This window comes from Protopterus annectens, chromosome 1.part0 (genome assembly GCF_019279795.1).
Source record: "Protopterus annectens isolate FY-2018-M chromosome 1.part0, PAN1.0, whole genome shotgun sequence".
Lineage (NCBI taxonomy): Eukaryota > Metazoa > Chordata > Ceratodontiformes > Protopteridae > Protopterus > Protopterus annectens.
In genome coordinates this window covers 664638850-664662394 of record NC_056725.1, presented here as the reverse complement: position 1 = coordinate 664662394, position 23545 = coordinate 664638850, and positions in this window count along the sequence as shown.

The window sequence follows — 23545 nt, the reverse complement described above, 5'->3', positions numbered from 1 at the left end:
AGTTTTAAAATATTGGGTTAGATTTTTTTTGAACTGTTTAAGGGAGGGATTCAGAGAAAGGTCAGATAGGAGCAAATTCCAGGTTTTGTCTATTGAATTTGCAAACAAAGATTCTCCAGATAGGTTGCTAGCTTTAACAGATTGAACCAAAAGTTTTGTAGTGGAACAAAGTGGCCTAGTGTTTTTGTAGGGATGGATAATGTTTTTAAGGGAGGGCATTTTTTCTGGATTGTTAATAACCTTGAATGCTACAGTAAGTTGATTATATTGCATTAGCCTGGGGAGGTCTAGCCATCCTAAGAGGTTTTGGTTTTGACAATGGTGTGTCCTGTAGGAAGTTCTTGTGGCAAACCTGGCAATTTGATTGCAGCGGCTAAAGAGTTTCCTGAGATCAGTTTTGTTCAAGTTATTGAGTCTTGGCAAGGCATAGAGTAGAGTTGAAAGCAGATGGGTACAGGCAATGGCAGTCCTAGCTAGAGGGGGTGAGAAAATGTTTATTTTTGTATCGGGAGCCAAGTTTTTTTATTAACGTTTGGTTTACATGCATATCATATTTGAGGTTCTTGTCTATTATAACACCCAGGAGTTTGGTATACATATCTGGTGAGATTATGGTCCCATTGTTAGATGTTATAGTAAACAAAGGCTGAAAGGATTTGCAAGTAGGGGAGAAGAGTTTTATTAGTGTTTAATATCAGCTGTTGGTTAGTGATCCAGTTTTCGACTGTATTAAAGATTTTCTGGGTTAAACTAAGGAGATCTGTAGGGGTAGAGGCTGAGAAAATTAGGGTGGAGTCATCGGCATATTGTATACAGGTTGCATCTGGGATTACAGTGAGGAGGTCATTGAAAAAGAGGGAGAAAAGAAGGGGACCTAATATGGAGCCTTGCAGGACACCAAGGGTAACGGGGAGAAGGGTGGAGAGTTTGTCCTGCCAAAGGACAGCCTGCTGTCTTTCACTAAGATAAGATTGAAATCATTGTAGGGCATGGTTGTTTAGGGATATTTTATTTAGGGTAAGTAAGAGTAGCTGGTGGTTAACCATGTCGAAGGCCTTGGAAAGATCGAGAAACAGGGCAGAAGATAGTTTGTTATTGTTACGGTTGGAATTTATGACATTAGAAAAGGAGAGGAGGGCTGAGGTGGTACTGTGCTGTGGTCTAAATCCATGCTGGGAGTTGGCCAGAAGATTATGTTAAATAAGGTAGTGTAAGTGTTGTTTATGGATACACTTTTACATAATTTTAGCCAGAGGGGAAAGGATAGCTATTGGTCTATAGTTTGACAGCTCAATGGAGCTGCCTTCTTTGTGGAGTGGTATGACATGTGATATTTTCCAGATAGAGGGGATAAAAGCTTCAGTTATAGTTCTGTTTATCAAAATAGAGACAGGGTATGCTATAACATCAACAGCTTTTTGCAGGAAGTCTTCAGGGAGGAGGTCAGCTCAAAGGGTGGTTGGCTTGATTTTTTTAATCAGGGCTCTAATGAGTGAAATCAGAACTTTTTGGAAGCTAAAGGAGAGAATGTCACTGGGTTTAGGGGTTTCAGCATTAGGACAAGTGGGTTTAAGTTTGATAGCAAGGGCCTGGATGGTTTCTGTAAAGAAACTGTTGAAGGTGTTGGCAATGGACTCTGGCGATATTTAGGTTGGCGTTGAGGGGGTTGGAGTTATGGATTGCCCTGGGTGGAGGAGTTTGTTAATACCTGCCCAGAACTTCTGTGGCTTGTTGTGGTGATTCTGCTGTAGATGGCCGAAATAGTTTTTTTGTCTAGTAGCATGGATTTTTTTGTTTCATTCCTATATTGTCGAAATTTGAGTTGATCTTGTGGGACTTTAGAGGAGCACCAGGTGTTCCAGGCATTATTTCTTTGGATGATCTTTAGTTTGGTTTCTTTAGTGAGCCAGGGGACAACTTTTGTTTTAATTCTAATAGAGTGTGCAGGTGCATGGCTGTCAAGGATGACCAGGAATGTGTTATTAAAGTGTATTACTGCCTCATTTAGTGGCAGTTGTTTTAGAATTGGCCAATTGCATAATTTAAGTTCTTCTAAAAATTTATTAAGGTTGACGTTTTTTATTATTTCTTACTGTTTTATAGGTGGGTAGATGTGGACATTCAACTTTATGCCTAATAGTATACGTTAAGACATGATCACTTAGATCTTCAGGGAGAGTACCTGATTTGTACATGTGTTGGGGGCTATTAATTAATACCCAATCTAGGATACTTTCTTTATTGTAAGGCTTGCTGATCCTAGTAGGGGAGGTTATAGTTTGTGTAAAACCATGTAAGTTTATGTGGGTGGTTGGGATCTCTGCAGTGCAGGTGTTCCAATCTATATTGAGGTCCACTAGGGCAATTGTCTCTTGGGGGTAGGCATTTAATAGCCAGTAGAGGATGTCTTCTAGGGTCCCTGAGTTATTACCTGGGGGAATATAGACACATACTATGTTTATACATTTGTTTTTATTTATTTGAAGTTTGGAAATCATAATTTCTGCTTTGTTAAATATAGGTAGTTGAAAGTTGTCTAGAGTAACAGGGTGGTTTTATACAGAACAGGAACCCTCCCCCTTTCCTGGTAGTATGATCTAGCCTGAGTATATTATACCCTGGAGGTAGAATTTCACTATCTGACGTAGTTGGTTTTAACCATGTTTCAGTGAGGCAAGTTATGTTGGGGGAGTAGGTTGCCAGGAGGGCATGGAGGATGTGGACCTTATTGTTGATGCTTCTAATGTTTAAGTGGCAGGTCAATAGTGAGTTGGGGGCATCTATTAAGGCTTTGTCTTATGTTTGGGCTGTTATAATTAATGTTAGTGTTGTCTGGGGATGGTGGCACAGGGTTGGGGTGGATATCCCCATCAGTAGTAAGGGTGTGGGGCAAACTAGCTATGAGCTTTTGAAATGTATGTATCAGGTTTTGGTAGTGTTTAGTTTGGTGTTAACATATCTGGGTATAACAGGGTGGGTGTTAGCAGGGGTAAAGGAGTTGGCGTTGATGGACATGAATGAGTGAGCAGAAAGGTTTGAGAGGATTGGGGTGTTAGTAAGGCATTTGGGATGATTGAATCCTATATGGGATTGGTTTTCATAGATGGTGAGAGAATAAATGATGATTAGTAAAGGTAGGGTGTAGAGTAGAGGTGGTATTTTAGAAGACTTATTAGAGACATAATGGCGGAATATACTCCAGGTAGGTAGGCAACCTTGGTGTAATAGTACATGGGGAGATAGTGGAAGGGGTGGATTCTAAATTAATTAATGTTAAGAGCTGGAGATGGAGGGGGAGATGGTATGGCTGAAGGGTTATAAATTCTGAGGTACTGGGGTGGGTGGGAATAGGGGGCAGGGAAGGGCATGAACTAAGGCAAGAGGGTGAGTGGAGCGGGGCTTACCCACACCAGAGGAATCATCAGAGCCTGTGATTACAGTAAGAGGCTTTTTTCTTGCTTTTTTACTTGCTTTAAATTCTAATCTATGTCCTGTTTTTAAACACAGGCAGTACCTTTAACAGCATCGCCCCTGTATGCTGTCTTGTCTGTCTTCCTACCCAACCTACCTTCCCAAATATATCTATTATCCTTCCCCAACATCCCTCGCTCACCTTAAAAAAGGGCAATCTCTTACCCCCAAAAAATGTCACCCCATACATAGCTGTCCATTTTGCACACCTGTCCACTGGACAAATGTAATCTGGTCTAATTAGCTTCACAACACATTATTGTTGTCCTCACCCCTCTCTCAGGGGTTTGAGTGTCCAAATCTACCTCCAAATTCAGTATATATGAACAGTTGTTGCTGTAGAAGAAATGGACAGCTATGGACCTTCTCTACACCCATCCTGCACAACCCTAGCTATCGTTCATATTGTTTTCACTATTCGTGCCCCTTTTTCACCACATTCCTATCACCCCTGTTTTCTTTTCTTTTAAAGAAGTTAGCATGGGGGTAAGCGGGAGAAAGCAGTAGGAAGCAGGAGAAGCCTGTTTGCCTGGTGCTAAGTGATGCTTACACAGATTAAGCACTTTTAAAGATAATTGTCTGTCAGCATAGTTAACCGGAAGTTAGCATTGCATACTGCAGCGCAAACCCATGCAGACCTGCTTACAACTGCTTAAAACTGCCTTAATCACTGTATCCAATAGCCTTTGTTCTACCCAGCCACAAAATAACCAGACCGTGCAAGTCTTGAACCCAGGAACCTACACACCATAGCAATTTACCACCAAGCCATCTAAGCTGTAGATATTTCTGATGTTTTTTCAAAAATATCATTCAGTAGTCATTCAACACTAGGGAAAAGGTTTGTTAAAATGAATCAGGTTTTGTATATATATATAAATGTATATGTGTATTGAGATGCATACACACTCACAGACACACACACACACACACACACACACACACACACACAAATGTATATATATATATATATATATATATATATATATATATATATATATATATATATATATATATATATATATATATATATATATATATATATACATATATATGTGTGTGTGTGTGTGTGTGTGTGCATGTGTGTGTGTGTGTGTGTGTGTGTGTGTGTGTGTGTGTGTGTGTGTGTGTGTGTGTGTGTGTGTGTGTGTGTGTGTGTGTGTATGTGTGTGTGTTGAGGGGGGCCCTCTCTGATAAGTTCCATTTGAGCAAAGATACCAGGCAGGAGTGTCCTCTTTCCACTTGTTATTTGCATTATATTTAGAACTATTGGCATAGAAAATAAGGGACTAAGAAATTCAAGGATGCAATTGGTAAGGTAATCAAGATAAAAATGGCTTTATTTGCAGATATTATTTTCTACCTGATACAAAAACAGAAAAGGACATTTCAGTGTTGTAGAACATTTTGAGACAGTTTTAAGTCTTTTTGGGATGTAAAATTAATGAAGATAAAACAAAGGCAATAGCTGTAAACTATCTACCCACAAATGAAATGGTTCAGCAATACCCATATTTATGAGGACATGATAAAATGAAGTACTTAGGTTCATAGGTGTTTACTAAGCTAATGACAACAAGGGCCTTTTTTAAGCCAGGTCATGCATCCCAAATCTCTGACAAGTTCTGATACCCATGATAAATGTAAGAATGGGCCTGGGAGATGAACCATTTACAATGTTACCTGTGTCCATTAGAGACATATGTGCCAAACCAAGGATGAATTTCCTGTTCCCCATCCAGCTGTCTAAGTTGCACTTGAATTGGGTTAGGGAGGAACTCTGCTTTAGATGGATGGGGAGCCTGTTCCATAGATGGGGTAGTCTCTGGGATACATACCTATCTCTCCAGCAGGTCCTAATTATATCACAGGCAAGGTTTAAATTTTTAGAACGGGTAATTCTGGTACTATTTGTTTTGTGGATATGCAGGAGGTCCATCAGAGTGGGGTCTTACAATGCCTTTTATGTCAGCCATAGTTCTCCACTCAAAAGCCTGTAGGAGACAGAATACAGGGATAGGGCAATGTGATGGTCTGCATAGGACATATTACTTATGCCCTGTATTTTTGTAGTGAGGCAGGAGAGGAGGATCCACTAGTCCTGCACCACCTTTGGGTGGAACCACCTCTAGGGATGGGGCTTGCCCCCCCCCTTGGGTGCAGGTGCAGACAGGATCCTGTTACCTGAAGCCAGGTCCGAGGTCTGGTGCATAGGGAGCTCTGCAAAGAATTGGGAGATCTGCTACACCAGCTTGAGGGCCGTGTGGTCCATTTAGTGTGCCAGCCTGCCCCTCCTGCTCAGCCCCCAGCACAGCCACCTTTGGGACCGTGAAGGTGCAGTGGTGACTGCCCATGAGTGAAGACTTCATTCCCACTGTATCCATTTGGGGGATCATGGGCTTCCGATTACCAAACACCCCTCCTCGTCCAAGGTGTTTACCCCCCACATGTGCCATATATTTATTTTACATTTGTTGACTGGGATAGTCCAACTAGTTACATGTCTGTTTTCAGTGGAGGCCCGGGGAGAAAAGCCCCAAACTTACAAACAAATAAAGACAAGCAAGTTGCAGTATATGCACAAACATATTGTATTAACATACAAGTTACAGTCTCACATTTCAAGCCTATGAAGAATACAGTTTATATTCAGAAATATATACAAATATGTTACAGTTTCTCTTATCAAAGCTATAGATGCAGCTATATACAGCATATCTGCAAAGATATTACAGTTTCTTTTTTCAAACCTTTTAGTGTAAGAGGTACATTGCTGTGAATAAAAAGTGCAGGGATATGGAAGTAGATGAGGCTTTAGTCAGGGTTAGAGCAAGGACATAACCAGTGAGTTTTAAAATATTGGGTTAGATTTTTTTTTTAACTGTTTAAGGGATGGATTCAGAGAAAGGTCAGATAGGAGCGAATTCCAGGTTTTGTCTACTGAATTTGCAAACAAAGATTCTCCAGATAGGTTGTTAGCTTTAGCAGATTGAACCAGAAGTTTTGTAGTGGAACAAAGTGGCCTAGTGTTTTTGTAGGGATGGATAATGTTTTTAAGGGAAGGCATTTTTTCTGGATTGTTAATAACCTTGAATGCTACAGTAAGTTGATTATATTGCATTAGCCTGAGGAGGTCTAGCCATCCTAAGAGGTTGGTTTTGACAATTCCAAAAAATTCCAACACATGTGAGAGATGCAACCATATAGCCAAACTGGAGGCTAAGCTCTCTCAACTTAGTACTGGCGTAGCCAGTCAGGAGGAGAAGGAAACCACACTCATTACAATTCCAGTCTCATATAGACCTACCACGACAGCAAAGCAAACACATAAACACACAAAAACATACTTGGAGGCTCTAAATAAAAATCTGCCTAAGCAGCAGAGACCTCCAAAGCAGACACCCAAGCAACCGTTACCCCAAAACAAAACATGTGCAACACATAGCTCAAAGCCAGTGTGCTGAACAGTCACAGCCCTTAAGGCTAAACAACACACCTGATACACTTGTAATAGGTGACTCTATCATCAGGCACACTGACGTCCCGCTCACCAGGCTGAACAAGGAGAAGGTCATGGTGAGCTGCCTGTTGGGTGCTAGGATCCGCCATATAACACAAGCACTCAGGTCACTACAAGGCAAGTACAAATATGACTCGGTCATTGTCCATGCTGGTGTGAATGACCTGAGACGTACCTCCCTGGACTACATGAAAAGAGACATAGAGGAGCTCTCTGAGCATGTAGCCCAAGCCGGTATGACCCTGACCTTGAGTAGAATCTTACCCTCACCAAAAATGATGCCACAATATGAAGACAAGACGATCAATTTCAACAATTGGCTTAAGTATTGGTGTCATTCAAAGGGGATCCAATGCCTGTCAGCCTGGGATGACATGCTCGACAAGCCACAATGCTTCGCTAGGGACGGCTTGCACCTGTCACCCCTGGGCTTTTGGATATTGGCAAAGGCTCTTGCTTCCCCCATAGTGCCTTTTTTAGGCAAGGCTCAAAAGACAAACCCACCTCCATAGGTATCACAAGGGATAAGAAACTAAGAGTAATGCTACTCAATGCCAGAAGTCTAAACCTCAAGATGCACGCTCAAACTCTCCTTAGCATGGAGAACATCGATATCTGTGCAGCAACAGAAACCTGGTTCAAGGCTCCCGAGAGCACCCCAGCAATACCAGGTTATACCTCATATCATGCTTTTCGGCCCCAAAACTTGGACCGAACTACAAAAGGAGGGGGAGTATCAATATTCGTCAAAGATACCCACACCTCCACGTTGGTGGCACAGCACGAAGCATCAGAGGCTATCCATGTGCAACTAACAGTAGGTAAAACTGCCTTCCAGTTTATAGCCTGCTACAGACCACCCTCCCAAACCCAGGAACCCCACTCGGCCTTCCTGAGAACACTGGAAAATATGAAGGTCTCTCCAAACACCATTATATTGGGCGACTTTAACTACCCAAACATAGACTGGGAGCATTACTCTAGCTCCAACACCCTAGCCCTAAGGTTCCTAGAATTTATAAACTCAAATGCTATGGAACAACTTGTTACCACTCCCACAAGAGGGGAAAACATGCTGGACCTGATCATCACCAACATGGGGACTCTATGCTTCAGACCAGAAGTGTATCCCTCACTGGTAAGATCAGACCATAAACTAATCTCACTGGATATTCACATCCCGACCCCACCCCCTGCCCAGAAAACCACAGTGAAAAACTTCTCTAAAGCAAATTGCACACTTCTCAAAACCAAGGTGGAATCCTTGAAAGCCCCTGAGCCTGTGGAAAATACAGCCCAGACCGCAGAATCCTTTATAAATGCATTCTATGAACACCTTCAGGAATGCATGGATCATGCAATCCCAAATAAAACCAAGACCCAATCCTCCAAAGGCAGACGTCCTGTCTGGTGGACCCCAGCCATAAACAAACTATACAACAGAAGGAGGAAGCTACTACATGACAGAGCAAAATCCCAAAAATGGAAGGCATCTCTGATCAGTATTAGCAAAAAACTACGGGCACTCATAAAATCGTCTAAGGCCTGCTTCGAGAGAAAAATTGCACAGGACACTAAGGATAATCACAAGGCTTTCTTTAGTTATGTTAGGAACCTGGGTGGGAATTCCCAGATATGCTCAGAATTAGTCCAAAATGACAAAAAATGCATCGAACCCACAGACATTGACAACATCCTAGCTGACAGGTTCAGCGCAAACCCCCCCCCCACCAAAAGAGCAAATATCTATCCCAACAGAGTGCTGCCCCCCCCGACATCTCAGATGCTCAGGTAAGAGCCGCCCTCTCCAAAGCAAAAAACACAGCATCAATGGGACCAGATGGTGTCCCGGGCTGCGTCCTACATGAACTCCAAGAAGAGCTAAACCCAAACATAAAACTACTGTTCAATCTCAGCCTTACTACAGGATATGTATCCAAAGAGTGGCGTGCAGCAACAGTGGTCCCTCTCCACAAAGGTGGTGCCGCAATGGATCCTGGAAACTATCGCCCCATAAGCCTGACTAGCTTGGTCTGCAAAGCTATGGAAAGGATCATCATGGACCTCATAAATAAAGATATTGGGGACCTACAGACACTGGATCCCACCCAGTTCGGCTTTGTTAAGGGCAGATCCTGCCTCTTAAACCTGGTCGATTTCTTTGAAACAGTCACCAAGGCCATTGACGAGGGGAAGGTGGTCCACACAGGCTACCTGGACCTCGCAAAAGCCTTCGATACAATACCCCACTCAGGCATTATAGATAAGCTCACCAGCTTAAATATAAACCCCTATGTCACTATATGGGTTGCAAACTGGCTCAAGGACAGAACCCTCATGGTTAGAATTGCTGGAGCCATGTCAGACTCCAAACCAGTTACAAGTGGCGTCCCACAAGGCTCAGTCCTGGGACCTCTCTTGTTCGGTATATATTCCTCGGAGGTACAGGCCAACAAGGAAGGACTGTGGCCGACCAAGTTCGCAGATGACTGCAAACTGGGCGCCATAATCGACTCTCCAGCCGACACAAGCATCATCCAAAAGGGCCTCATAGAAACAGATAACTGGTGCCAGAGCCATGGCCTCAAGCTAAACGCCAAAAAGTGTATAGTCATCCCCTTTGGCAAAAACAAAGTGCCCACAAATTACCACATAGGTGGTAATCCATTAAGTACAGAAGAAGTAATTAGGGACCTGGAGACCCAAGTTGATAGCAATCTCTCATTTGACAACCACGTGGCCAAAGTGGTTAGAAAAACATTTTATATAGCCCACGTAATCATGAAGGGATTCACATCTAGATCAGAGGAGGTCATCGTGCCTCTTTACTCATCCCTCATCAGGCCCATAATTGAATACAATGCCCCTTTTGGGGTGTACCTTACCAGACACCTGCAGCAACTGGAAAGACCCCAAAAGTACCTCACCAAGAGGATCAAAGGGCTCAAACAGATGCCATATGCTGCCCAGTTAAAGAAACTCCAGCTCTACTCAGTGGCATACCGCCTGCTCAGAGGCGATCTGTGTCTGACATATAAAGCCATGTCCAACCAGGAATTAATGGACATGCTGCACCTCAGAAAATCCAAATCCCATCGAGTTATGCGCACGAGAGACTTGAACCTCAGCACTGAAATAAATAGGATATGCTGGAGGGACAGATTCATAACCCAGAGGCTCCCTTCACTCTGGAATAAAATCCCAGTCCAGATTAGGCAGAGTCTCTCATTGACTCTCTTCAAGAGGAATCTTGATGAGTGGATGGGAGATCGTAGGTTTACCCCGGGTATCACTTCTGTGTCACTGTTAGACATAGGCACAGCATACTAACCTTGAAAAAGGGCATAGCAAAATTAATTTAAAATGGGTGGCGAAAGCCAAACACACTCTGGCTAGGCTTATAAATGCCCTAGGGCAGATAGCCTAGTATGAACCTATGAATCTATGAACCTATGAACAATAGTGTGTCCTGTAGGGAGTTCTTGTGCAGAACTGGCAATTTGATTGTAGCAGCTAGAGTTTGCTGAGATCAGTTTTGTTCAAGTTATTGAGTCTTGGCAAGGCATAGAGTAGAGTTGAAAGCAGATGGGTACAGGCAATGGCAGTCCTAGCTAGAGGGGGTGAGAAAAGGTTTATTTTTGTAGAGGGAGCCAAGATTTTATTAACGTTTGGTTTACATGCATATCATATTTGAGGTTCTTGTCTATTATAACTCCCAGGAGTTTGGTATACATATCTGGTGAGATTATGGTTCCATTGTTAGATATTATAGTAAATGAAGGTTGAAAGGATTTGCAAGTAGGGGAGAAGAGTTTTATTAGTGTGTAATATCAGCTGTTGATTAGTGATCCAGTTTTCAACTGTATTAAAGGTTTTCTGGGTTAAACTAAGGAGATCTGTAGGGATAGAGGCTGAGAAAATTAGGGTGGAGTCATCGGCATATTGTATACAGGTTGCATCTGGGATTACAGTGATGAGGTCATTGATAAAGAGGGAGAAAAGAAGGGGACCTAAAATGGAGCCTTGATGGACACCAAGGGTAATGGGGAGAAGGGTGGAGAGTTTGTCCTGCCAAAGGACAGCCTGCTGTCTTCCACTAAGATAAGATTGAAATCATTGTAGGGCATGGTTGTTTAGGGATATTTTATTTAGGGTAAGTAAGAGTAGCTGGTGGTTAACCATGTCGAAGGCCTTGGAAACAGGGCAGAAGATAGTTTGTTATTGTTACGGTTGGAATTTATGACATTAGAAAAGGAGAGGAGGGCTGAGGTGGTACTGTGCTGTGGTCTAAATCCATGCCGGGAGTTGGCCAGAAGATTATGTTGAATAAGGTAGTGTAAGCGTTGTTTATGGATACACTTTTACATAATTTTAGCCAGAGGGGAAAGGATAGCTATTGGTCTATAGTTTGACAACTCAATGGAGCTGCCTCCTTTGTGGAGTTGTATGACATGTGATTTTTTCCAGATAGAGGGAATAAAAGCTTCAGTTATGGTTCTGTTTATCAAAATAGAGACAGGGTATGCTATAACATCAACAGCTTTTTGCAGGAAGTCTTCAGGGAGGAGGTCAGCTCAAAGGGTGGTTGGCTTGATTTTTTTAATTAGGGCTCTAATGAGTGAAATCAGAACTTTTTGGAAGCTAAAGGAGAGAATGTCACTGGGTTTAGGGGTTTCAGCAGTAGGACAAGTGGGTTTAAGTTTGATAGCAAGGGCCTGGATGGTTTCTGTAAAGAAACTGTTGAAGGTGTTGGCAATGGATTCTGGTGATATTTGGGTTGGAGCTGAGGGGGTTGGAGTTATGGATTGCCCTGGGTGGCGGAGTTTGTTAATACCTGTCCAGAACTTCTGTGGCTTGTTGTGGTGATTCTGCTGTAGATGGCAGAAATAGTTTTTTTGTCTAGTAACATGGATTTTTTTTGTTTCATTCCTATATTGTCGAAATTTGAGTTGATCTTGTGGGACTTTAGAGGAGCACCAGGTGTTTCAGGCATTATTTCTTTGGATGATCTTTAGTTTGGTTTCTTTAGTGAGCCAGGGGGCAACTTTTGTTTTAATTCTAATAGAGCGTGCAGGTGCATGGTTGTCAAGGATGTCCAGGAATGTGTTATTAAAGTGTATTACTGCCTCATTTACTGGTAGTTGTTTTAGAATTGGCCAATTGCATAATTTAAGTTCTTCTAAAAATTTATTAAGGTTGATGTTTTTTGTTATTTCTTACTGTTTTATAGGTGGTAGATGTGGACATTCAACTTTATGCCTAATAGTATACGTTAAGAAATGATCACTTAGATCTTCAGGGAGAGTACCTGATTTGTACATGTGTTGGGGGCTATTAATTAATATCCAGTCTAGGATACTTTCTTTATTGTTAGGCTTGCTGATCCTAGTAGGGGAGGTTATAGTTTGTGTAAAACCATGTAACTTTACGTGGGTGGTTGGGATCTCTGCAGTGCAGGTGTTCCAATCTATATTGAGGTCCCCTAGAGCAATGGTCTCTTGGGGGCAGGCATTGGATAGTCAGTAGAGGATGTCTTCTAGGATCCCTGAGTTATTACCTGGGGGAGTATAGACACAAACTATGTTTATACATTTGCTTTTATTTATTTGTAGTTTGGAAATCATAATTTCTGCTTTGTTAAATATAGGTGGTTGAAAGTTGTCTAGAGTAACATTTAGTGTGGTTTTATAGAGAACAGGAACCCCTCCCCTTTCCTGGTAGCACGATCTAACCTGAGTATATTATACCCTGGAGGTAGAATTTCACTGTCTGACGTAGTTGGTTTTAACCATGTTTCAGTGAGGCAAGTTATGTCAGGGGAGTAGGTTGTCAGGAGGGCATGGAGGATGTGGACTTATTGTTGATGCTTCTAATGTTTAAGTGGCAGGTCAATAGTGAGTTAGGGGGGTCTATATAGGCTTTGTCTTATGTTTGGGCTGTTATGATTAATGTTAGTGTTGTCTGGGGATGGTGGCCCAGGGTTTGGGGTGGATATCCCCATCAGTATTAAGTGTGTGGGGCAAACTAGCTATGAGCATTAGAAATGTATATATCAGGTTTTGGTACTGTTTAGTTTGGTGTTAACATATCTGGGTATAACAGGGTGGGTGTTAGCAGGGGTAAAGGAGTTGGCGTTGATGGACATGAATGAGTGGGCAGAAAGGTTTGAGAGGATTGGGGTGTTAGTAAGGCATTTGGGATGATTGAATCTTATATGGGATTGGTTTTCATAGATGGTGAGAGAATAAATGATGATTAGTAAAGGTAGGGTGTAGAGTAGAGGTGGTATTTTAGAAGACTTATTAGAGACATAATGGGGGAATATACTCCAAGTAGGTAGGCAACCTTGGTGTAATAGTACATGGGGAGATAGTGGAAGGGGTGGATTATAAATGAATTCATGTTAAGAGCTGGCAAAGGAGGGGGAGGGGCTGTGGCTGAGGGGTTATAAATTCTGAGGTACTGGGGTGGGGGGGCATAGGGGGCAGGCAGAGTCATGAAGTGAGGCCACAGGGCGAGTGGAGCGGGGCTTAATCACACCAGAGGAATCCTCAGAGCCTGTGATTAAATTAAGAGGCTTTTTTCTTGCTTTTTTACTTGTTTTAAATTCTAATCTATGTTCTGTTTTTTAAACACAGACAGTACCTTTAACAGTACCGCCCCTGTATGCTGTCTTGTCTGTCTTCCTACCCAACCTACCTTCCCAAATATATCTATTATCCTTCCCCAACATCCAACTCTCACCTTAAAAAAAGGACAATCTCTTCCCCCAAAAAAATGTCGCCCCATACATAGCTGTCCATTTTGCACACCTGTCCACTGGACAAATGTAATCTGGTCTAATTAGCTTCAAAACACATTATTGTTGTCCTCACCCCTCTCTCAGGGGTTTGAGTGTCTAAAGCTACCTCCAAATTCAGCATATATGCACAGCTGTTGCTGTAGAAGAAATGGACAGCTATGGACCTTCCCTACACCCATCCTGCACAACCCTAGCTATCTTTCATATTGTTTTCACTCTTCGTGCCCCTATTTCACCACTTTCCTATCACCCCTGTTTTCTTTTCTGTTAAAGAAGTTAGCATGGGGGTAAGCGGGAGTAAGCAGTAGGAAGCAGGAGAAGCCTGTTTGCCTGGTGCTAAGTGATGCCTACACAGATTAAGCACTTTTAAGGATAATTGTCTGTCAGCATAGTTAACCGGAAGTTAGCATTGCATACTGCAGCGCAAACCCATGCAAACCTGCTTACAACTGCTTTAAACTGCCTTAATCACTCTCTATCCAATAGCCCTTGTTCTTTCCAGCCGCAATATAATCATACCTTGCAAGTCTTGAACCCAGGAACCTACACACCATAGCAATTTACCATCAAGCCATCTAAGCTGTAGATATGTCTGATGTTTTTTCAAACATATCATTCAGTAGAGTCATTCAACACTAGGGAAAAGGTTTGTTAAAATGAATCAGGTTTTGTACATATATATAAATGTATATGTGTATTGAAATGCATACATACACACACACACACACACTCACACACACACACACAAATGTATATATATATATATATATATATATATATATATATATATATATATATATATATGTGTGTGTGTGTGTGTGTGTGTGTGTGTGTATGTGTATGGAAACATTAATACGTAATGTATGTAGATACACATATAAAATATACATATATATATATATATATATATATATATATATATATAAGTAAATAAATATATACATATATATATAAATATCTCTGTATGTATCTAAAACAAAAAATATATATATATATATATATATATATATATATGTGTGTGTGTGTGTGTGTGTGTGTGTGTGTGTGTGTGTGTGTGTGTGTGTGTGTGTGTGTGTGTATGTATATATATATATATATATATATATATATATATATATATATATATATATATATATCTCTCTATATATATATATATATATATATATACATATATATAAATATATATATATATATATATATATATATATATATATTTATATATATATATATATAGTGCAGTTGGACATCAGAGCTATACTCTGAACGTCTTCCTGCAACAAATCTGTCCAAAGGCTGTCAAAATGGGGGCGATGGGCCCAAACTAGCGACCTCTTTTAAATCTTGCCCTTATCCTTTCCTCCCCAACAGTAACTGTTCTGCCTTGTAACAAAATAATACGTCCTGCCAAGTCTTGAACCTAGGTCCCTGTAAACTACAATCAAAGCAATGTACTATTACACCATCTGAGCTCCATAGGAGAGTGATAATTTACCAAACATATCAGTTAGTACAGTCATTCAACAGTAGGAAAAGGAGTCTGTAGAATCCGTCAAGTTCTCTATATATACATGTATATATGTATGGGGATGCATATATGTGGACAAATCTGTACATAATATATATCTATATATATATATATATATATATCTATATATATATATATATATATATTTATATATATATATATATATATATATATATATATCAAGAGAGAGAGAGAGATACATCTAAATTTATATTTACGTATATGCATACACACATATACAGAAAGGTGAATAAATACATATATATATATATATATATATATATATATATATATATATCTACATAAATATACATAAATATATAACAGCTACAAACACTTGCAATCTGAGGGTCATGTTGCTGCACCCTAGAAGTCTAAATCTGAAAATTCACTCACTGGAAGTATTCCCTAAAATGGGGAACAATGACATCTGGGCTATAACAGAGACCTAGTTAAAGGCAGCAGGAAGCACCCCTGCACTACAAGTCTATAACTCATTCCACTCCTTTTGGCTGCAGATCTTGGACTGAAGATCCAAAGGTGGTGGTATTTCCGTATTCATAAATGATGCACAGACCTCCAGAGTGGTAGACTAACATTATGCATCACAGATCCTGCAGGTGTAGCTAACATTGGGTAAGACTGTGGTTCAGTTTGTAGCCTGCTATAGGTCCCCAAACATGTCCCTAGTCCCACACTCCATGTTCCTAAATAACCTGGAGAATATTACTGTCCAACCTAACACTCTCATACTGGTTGACTTCAACTACCCCACCATTAACTGGGAAAGTTACTCATGTACAGATGCACTTGCCCATCACATCGACCTGGTCCTTACTAACATGGGTTACTGTTGCTGTACACCAATAGTCAACTCCTCCCTTGTTAGATCTGACCACAAAGTAATCACCTTTGGAAATCCACAACCCCCCCCCCCCCCCGCACAGATAACCACCATGAAAAGCCTTTCCAAAGTTAAATATGGCCTCATAAACACTGAGGTGGCTAACCTCACGGCAGCCATGCAGATGCAGAGTAGTTGCATGACTGCTGAATCAAACAACAAGGCACTGTGATATGAACACGTACACAAATGCATGGATCCTCCCATACCCAATAGAACCAAGACCCTCACCTCCAAAACAAGGAAGCCAATCTGGTGGTCCCCAGCCATAAAGAAACTGTACAATAGAAGGAGGGAACTGATATGGAATAAAGTGAAGTCCCAAGACTGAAAAAAAACCCTTATCAGCCTCAATTAAAAGTTGAGATCCCTCATCAAATACTACAAAGTTAGCTGTGAAAACAGAATTGGAGCACATAGTAAAAACAACCACAAGGCCTCATACAGTTATGTAAAGAATCTCCATGGAAATACCAAGATTTGCTCTGCCCTACTAGACAATAGTACCTCCTAGACTGAGCCAACAAATATTGCCTATATACTGGCTGACATACGGAGTGCAAACCTTACCCCTCTCTCCTTCCCCATAGGTCCCAATCACAATACCAGTACACTGTTAGGCACCCAGTATTACTACTGCACATGTTAAAACACTATTGTCCAAGTCCAAGAATACAGCTTCTATGGGATCTGACAATATCCCTGGCTTTGTTCTACATGAACTACAAAGTGACCTGGCACCTCACCTGTGTGCACTGTTCAAGCACAGATTCACCTCAGGCTTTGTCCCTACTGAATTGTGCACTTCTACAGTCACCCCTCTCCACAAAGGAGAAAACCAAGGAACCAGCTGACAACAACAGAAAAATCCACCAAATGAAAGCTGAAATCAAAACTGGTAACGGATGTATAGTAAACAGTCTGCATTTTGAAAGGGGAAGTCACTAGACTAATAGAGTTGTTTACTCAATCGAATGGTAAAAGTCAGGGCACGCAGGGAGCGACGCAAGCGTGCAACACTAGCAGTAACTCTATACAGTCAGAGATACCTAACGGCCAGGGAGCTGGTAATTCCAGGCCAGCGGTTCTGGAATCCGGAGGTTTAAAATCCAAAGGCGATATTCGTAATAGGAGTATTTCTTCAGAAAAGGAGTTTACTTTTGACTTTTCTATATTTAACATCAACGAGGAATGCGAGCATATGGGCGTGAGACCCAAACGCCCTATGAACATTAAAACTTATTCTTAGGCTGTTAAGAAAACTTCTGGTAACCAGAAATTTACTGTACTTTGTTGTTCAAGCCCTAGGGGCCGTGCTATTCACAATATTAGTGTTGGAAACGGTATTAATCAACTTGTTTTTTGTCCAAAGAATTTGAATTTAATCTTGAAAGTCAAGCTGACCTACGGGTCGGGCAACAGCATGTAACAACACAAGGAACTTTAAAAGACTTAATATATATACTGGGTAAAAATTTGACTGCTATTAAGGGGATTAAGATTGACAATGCTTATTTAAGTAAATGCATGTCTTTAAATATAGTACCAATGGGACTGCGATTTTTTAAGGTACCTATGAGTGTGCATCTGGATGAACAGTCAATATTGGATTTTAACATGCTTTTTAATAGATCTGGGTTTGATTTTATGAGAATGCTTATTAAGAAAAATGATGAAAAGTTATGTAAACTTTTGGCTGAGGTGGAGAAACTGAATAATACAATTGTTAATGACTTATTGTTCCCACAATGGGAGAAACTGTATGAAAAACGGTATAGCCTAGCAGATAAAAAGGCACAGACTATATATAATAAGAAAAGTAAGAAAATTAAGAGAGATGTTGACTAGTACAAACACAATAAGGCTTATTTATGGAAAGAAAAGGAGGTTAAAGGCAATCAGGAAAGTGTAAGGAAAAAAATCGGACACAAGGCCAGTAAGCGATAATGACAATTATAGAGGTCAACATTTTCAGAAAGGGAGACAATTCTCAGCTCTGAAGGAGCAGAGAAAGGACTGGAAATGGAGGAAGCAAAGACAAGGCTGGAACCAGACACACTATGGGGACAATTATTGGGGGGAAGAGGACCAAACCATGGTATTAGATGCAATTAATTTAAGTGATGCTACTGGTTCAGATCAGTGTGATGGTATAGTTAAATGTTATAACAATTTTAAGATATATAACTACACTAGTTCTGAAATTAGGCAGGAACATTTTATTTTGTTATCTAAGGGAATTAAATACATACCTAGAACTAAATTTAATGTTGTTGATACTATTATGGAAATTAAATTATATCTTAGAAAGTTAAATCTAGCTTTATATTTTAGAAATAATGCTCAACTGTATGTATATGATGAATTAAAGAAGAACAGTACCTTTGTACCGCCCACCCATCCCAATTTGGTCATTTTTGAAAAATCAGTGACAAATGATGTATATAAAATTTATAAACAAGTGGGAAAATGGAGGTTTCATGACAATTTATCTGAAGGTGAGAGATATGTTGGTTCAGTTAATTAATAACAAAGATATAAGAGTCATGAAACCGGACAAGGGAGCTGGCACAGTTTTGTATAATTCCTTAAATTATATTAATGAGATGTATAAGATATATGAAACAGGAAATTACAAAACTGTGTCCATTAATGAGATTAATATAGGATACAAACGTATTGATTTAAGTCTTGAGGAATTTTTGTTGGACAATCGTATCACTATTGATCTCTACAATTATTTGAAGGTCGAATACCCTATACTTGCGACTATAGTGGGTATACCTAAAATCCACAAAAGTATTAATCAGCCTCCATTTCGCCCTATTGTGTCAGGTAGACGTTCTAAAGTGTATCCATTAGGTGTGGTTATAGATAGATGGCTAACACCTATATACACAACATCCCACATCTGATTAAAGATTCATGGGCATTTTTGGCAAAACTAACTACCAGTATATGGAAAGAGAATTTAATTTGTATTACCATAGATGCCATAGATTTATTTTCTTGTATACCCAAACAACAGGGTTTAGATGATTTCTGTAACAGTTTAAGAAAATGTTCTAATCTGGGTTGGGACAAAATAAGTTTAGTTATGGAAATGATGTCTATGGTATTAGATCACAATTATATATATTTTGAAGGTGAGAATTTCAGACAAACCGGGGGGTGGCAATGGGGGCAGCTTGTGCCCCCATTTTCGCCAACCTGGTTATGTTGGAATGGGAAACTACTAAGCTATTTTGCAGTAGTTACTATAAACATGTGGTTTATTACTCCAGGTTCCTGGATGATATTTTTATATTATGGGATGGACCTATGGAGAGTATTCAGTTATTCATTGACTTTTTGAACAGTGCAAGTACATTTTTAAAATTTACTTTTACTTGTAGTTCAGAAGGTATATCTTATTTGGATACATATATCTCTAATTCTAGTCATGGATTTCAGTCTAGAATATTTAGGAAAAATACCTTTTCAAATAGTTATTTGGAATACACCAGCAATCACCCTAGGAACATGATGAAGAATATATAAGGAACAATGTATTAGAGCTGCCCGCATGACATCTATTTATGAAGATATGATAGATGAAGTTAATTATATTAAAACTATGTTCATGTCTAGGGGTTATCCCATAGTTATGTTGAATGATGTTACCAATTATGTAGTGGGTGAATGGGGAAAGAAATACCCCCCTTTATTAGGTAGAGAATTGGACAAGAATCTGGGAACAATGGGGAAATGTACTGTTAAGCAATATAATAGAGCTTGTGTACTGGAATACTCCCCATATCTTAATTATATAAAGAACGTGAGGAAGAATTGGAATATGATAGTGGTGGATCAAGAGATAAAGAAAATATTAGGTGATGCACCAATATTTTTCCATAAAATGGGAGCCAATATAAAGAAGAAATTAGAGACAGGACCCATGTTAGGAATTAGAAAGGATCAGAGTAAACATACTAGTAAATGTGGTTGTTGTAGGCAGTGCCATGCAATATTGGATACAGCTGGGGTGACTTTAGAGAATATTATTAGGACTTGTATCAGTTTTAGACAAGGTAATTGTGATAGTAGAAATGTGATATATTTAGCTAAATGCATGTCATGCCCGGGATACTATATAGGTAAGACAGAACGTCAATTTAAAAAGAGAATTTACAATCACCTATATAGTATTAGAACTAAGGACATGAACAATGCATTATATAGGCATACAGCAAAACATGGAGACACTCATACATTTAAGTTTGCGATAATTGATCAAGTTGTAGTAGACCCACTTGGTGGTAATATTAGGGCCCTCCTGAGTAAGAAGGAAATTATGTAGCAAATACTAACTGATGCTGCTAGAGAACCAGGACTTAATGAATATATTATTATGAAGCCTATTTTGCAATTACGTTAGTTTAGTTAGGATGGCACACCCCACTACGTACATGTATATGTATAATTATGTAAGAATGTATATATTTATATATATATATATATATATATGCATATATGTGTGAGTATATATATGAATATGCGTATGTTTATATATATTGTTTAGTACATTTAGATTTATAGTTGTATTTTCATATTTATATATACTATGTAGGTTAGAAATTTCTTGAGGACGTCACTAATATGGTTAGATATGATTTTTTTTTATATTTAATTGAAATGTACTGGTAGATATGTATTCAGCTTCTCAATATTCACTCAGCTATTTACAACAATTTTAATTATGTATTTATATATTTTATTAGTTTTTATGTATGTTATATTTATATTTATTATTCATATATGTTACTAATTAATGAATTTTATTATTGAATGGATAGGGAATGAGCATTATTATATATGTTTATATGAATGGTTAAAATGGGCACAGTGTCACTTTAAATTGTGTGTATGGAGTGACATTTGGTGCCAAAAGGTTTTTAAATATGTTTATGAAGAGTTGTGATTCATTCTGATGAAGTCCGCCTTAGTGTGGATTAAAGCACTTAATGTGAATGATTTTGTGCTGTCTATGGTTCATTAAGGAAGTATTTTTGTGTACTTTGTGCATTGGCTTTTGTACAGTGTTTGCTATACATCCGTTACCAATTTTGGTTTGAGCTTTTGTTTGGTGGATTTTTCTCCACAAAGGAGGTGTGACTACAGACCCTGGGAAATACTACCCCAATAATGTGACAAGTCTGTTATGCAAAGCTATGGAATGCACCATCATGCACCTAATAAACAGGGATATGGGAATCTGCAGACTCAGGACCCCAGACAGTTTACTTTTGTGAAAGATAGGTCTTACCTGCTCAATCAACCTGGTCAACTTCTTGGAGTCAGTTACCTGAGCTGTGGATGAAGGCAAGGTGGCACATACAGCCTACCTTGATCTGGCCAAAGCCTTTGATAACATTCCCCACTCAGGAATTATGCAAAACCTCACTAAGCTAGGCATCAACCCCTATATCATTAGGTGGGTTGCAAACTGGGTCACAGATAGGACTCACAGTGTGGAAAAAGCTGACTCCAAGTCAGACTGCTGAGCAGTCACAAGTGGAGTACCTCAGAGTTCTGTTCTGGGTCCTCTCATGTTTGGTATCAACTTCTCTGAACTCCATGCCACCATGAAGGGACTCTGGCTTACAACGTCTGCAGAGAATTGCAAGTTGGGAGCTATTATTAACTACCCAAGTGATGTTGGCATCCTACTAAAAGGCCTCACTGAGACCAATGATTGGTGTCAGAGCCATGGCCTTAAGCTCAATGTCAGAAAACATGTTGTCATCCCCTTTTGGGAAAATCCTGTTCCCATGAATTACCACATTGATGATAGTCCCCTGAACAAATAAGGCGTTTTAAGAGATCTGGGTACACAGGTTGACAGCAATGTCTCTTTTGACCACCACATTGCCACTGTGGTCAGTAAGTCCTTCTATGTGGCACATGCCAGCCCTAAAGCATTAGCATCCAGGAAGTAAGAGATCATTGTCCCCCTGTACTCTTCTTGACAGAGTGACACAGTTTGTTTCAGCATACATATTCTGATGGATGTGAGGTAGGTAAATTAAATGTATGTCCTCACTGTCTGACAACAATCATATCATCACAGTGATTTATCAGAGAAATGAGAATAATCTGTAAAAGAGACCAGAAATATGAGCAATAAACTTGGACATCCTGAAACAATCCAGCCAGTTGACACGTATGCTCAGAACCCCTTACTGCAATAAATCTGGACTAAGGCTGATAAAGTGATGGTTGGAAGCTATGAAAATGGGGATGTATCTAAAGTACTGGCATAGATAAGCTAACACTTATCTACAGTTGCTGTAGTAACACCCTCCTTTGTGCTTTAACATATATTTAGTGAAATAGCACAATGAATTGAATTAGGACATCTGCTATGGGTAATTACACATGTATTTGCAAATATATCAGGCACTACAGGGATGTAACAGCACTGACAAACAGACACCAGTATGAAAGTGAATACCTACAACCAATATCACCACAGTCACAGTCACATATCGGTAAGTCAAGTGAACAGTAGAGTATACAGACTGTGTGAACAAATACATCATTGTTTGCCCCTCACACACTAGCCCTACATATACAATCCCAATTCTCAGTGTAGTCTGAATCCTGACCTTGGCATAGGACATGTCTCAGTCTGCCCCTACAAACACATACAGCCAATAGATCAGCAGAAACTGGAGCAACATGTACAGTCAGATAAAGAAGGAGCCATAACACTTACATTCACCCCCCTCCATACACAACCCAAATAACATGTACATGTGACATGTGTACACAGTCCTGATAGTCTGTTAACAATGGCCAGACATACACAGGCCTGTCACATGCACAGTCACCTCAAAATGTACAGGCTCAGGACTCATATCTATGGCCTCTTCCCTGACATGTCTGTGGGTCTACTATATCACTAGGATGGTAGCAGGAATGAAGGCAAGAAATAATGATACTAAATACATCTGGGCCTCATTGACATGTGGACAAAGCATGACATCATTTGGGGACAGAGGCACAAACACAGGGTAGATTGGGCATATTGCTGTCATACATTAAGACAGTTGCAAATGTTACTGGGTTTGTTGTAACATCCTTTATGAGGAATATGATGTCAGTAATACCAATAGATGTGAGTATGTACTGACTGCATTCCCCCAGAGTCCATGACTGATTTACCAAGGACACCAACTGTCTGGGAACAGACAAAACATAACAGGAAAATATGTGGCCAGTCTGTGGACAGTGTGCCAATGGAGAGGTATGTCAGAGACATATCACTGTGAGTCATGAAGT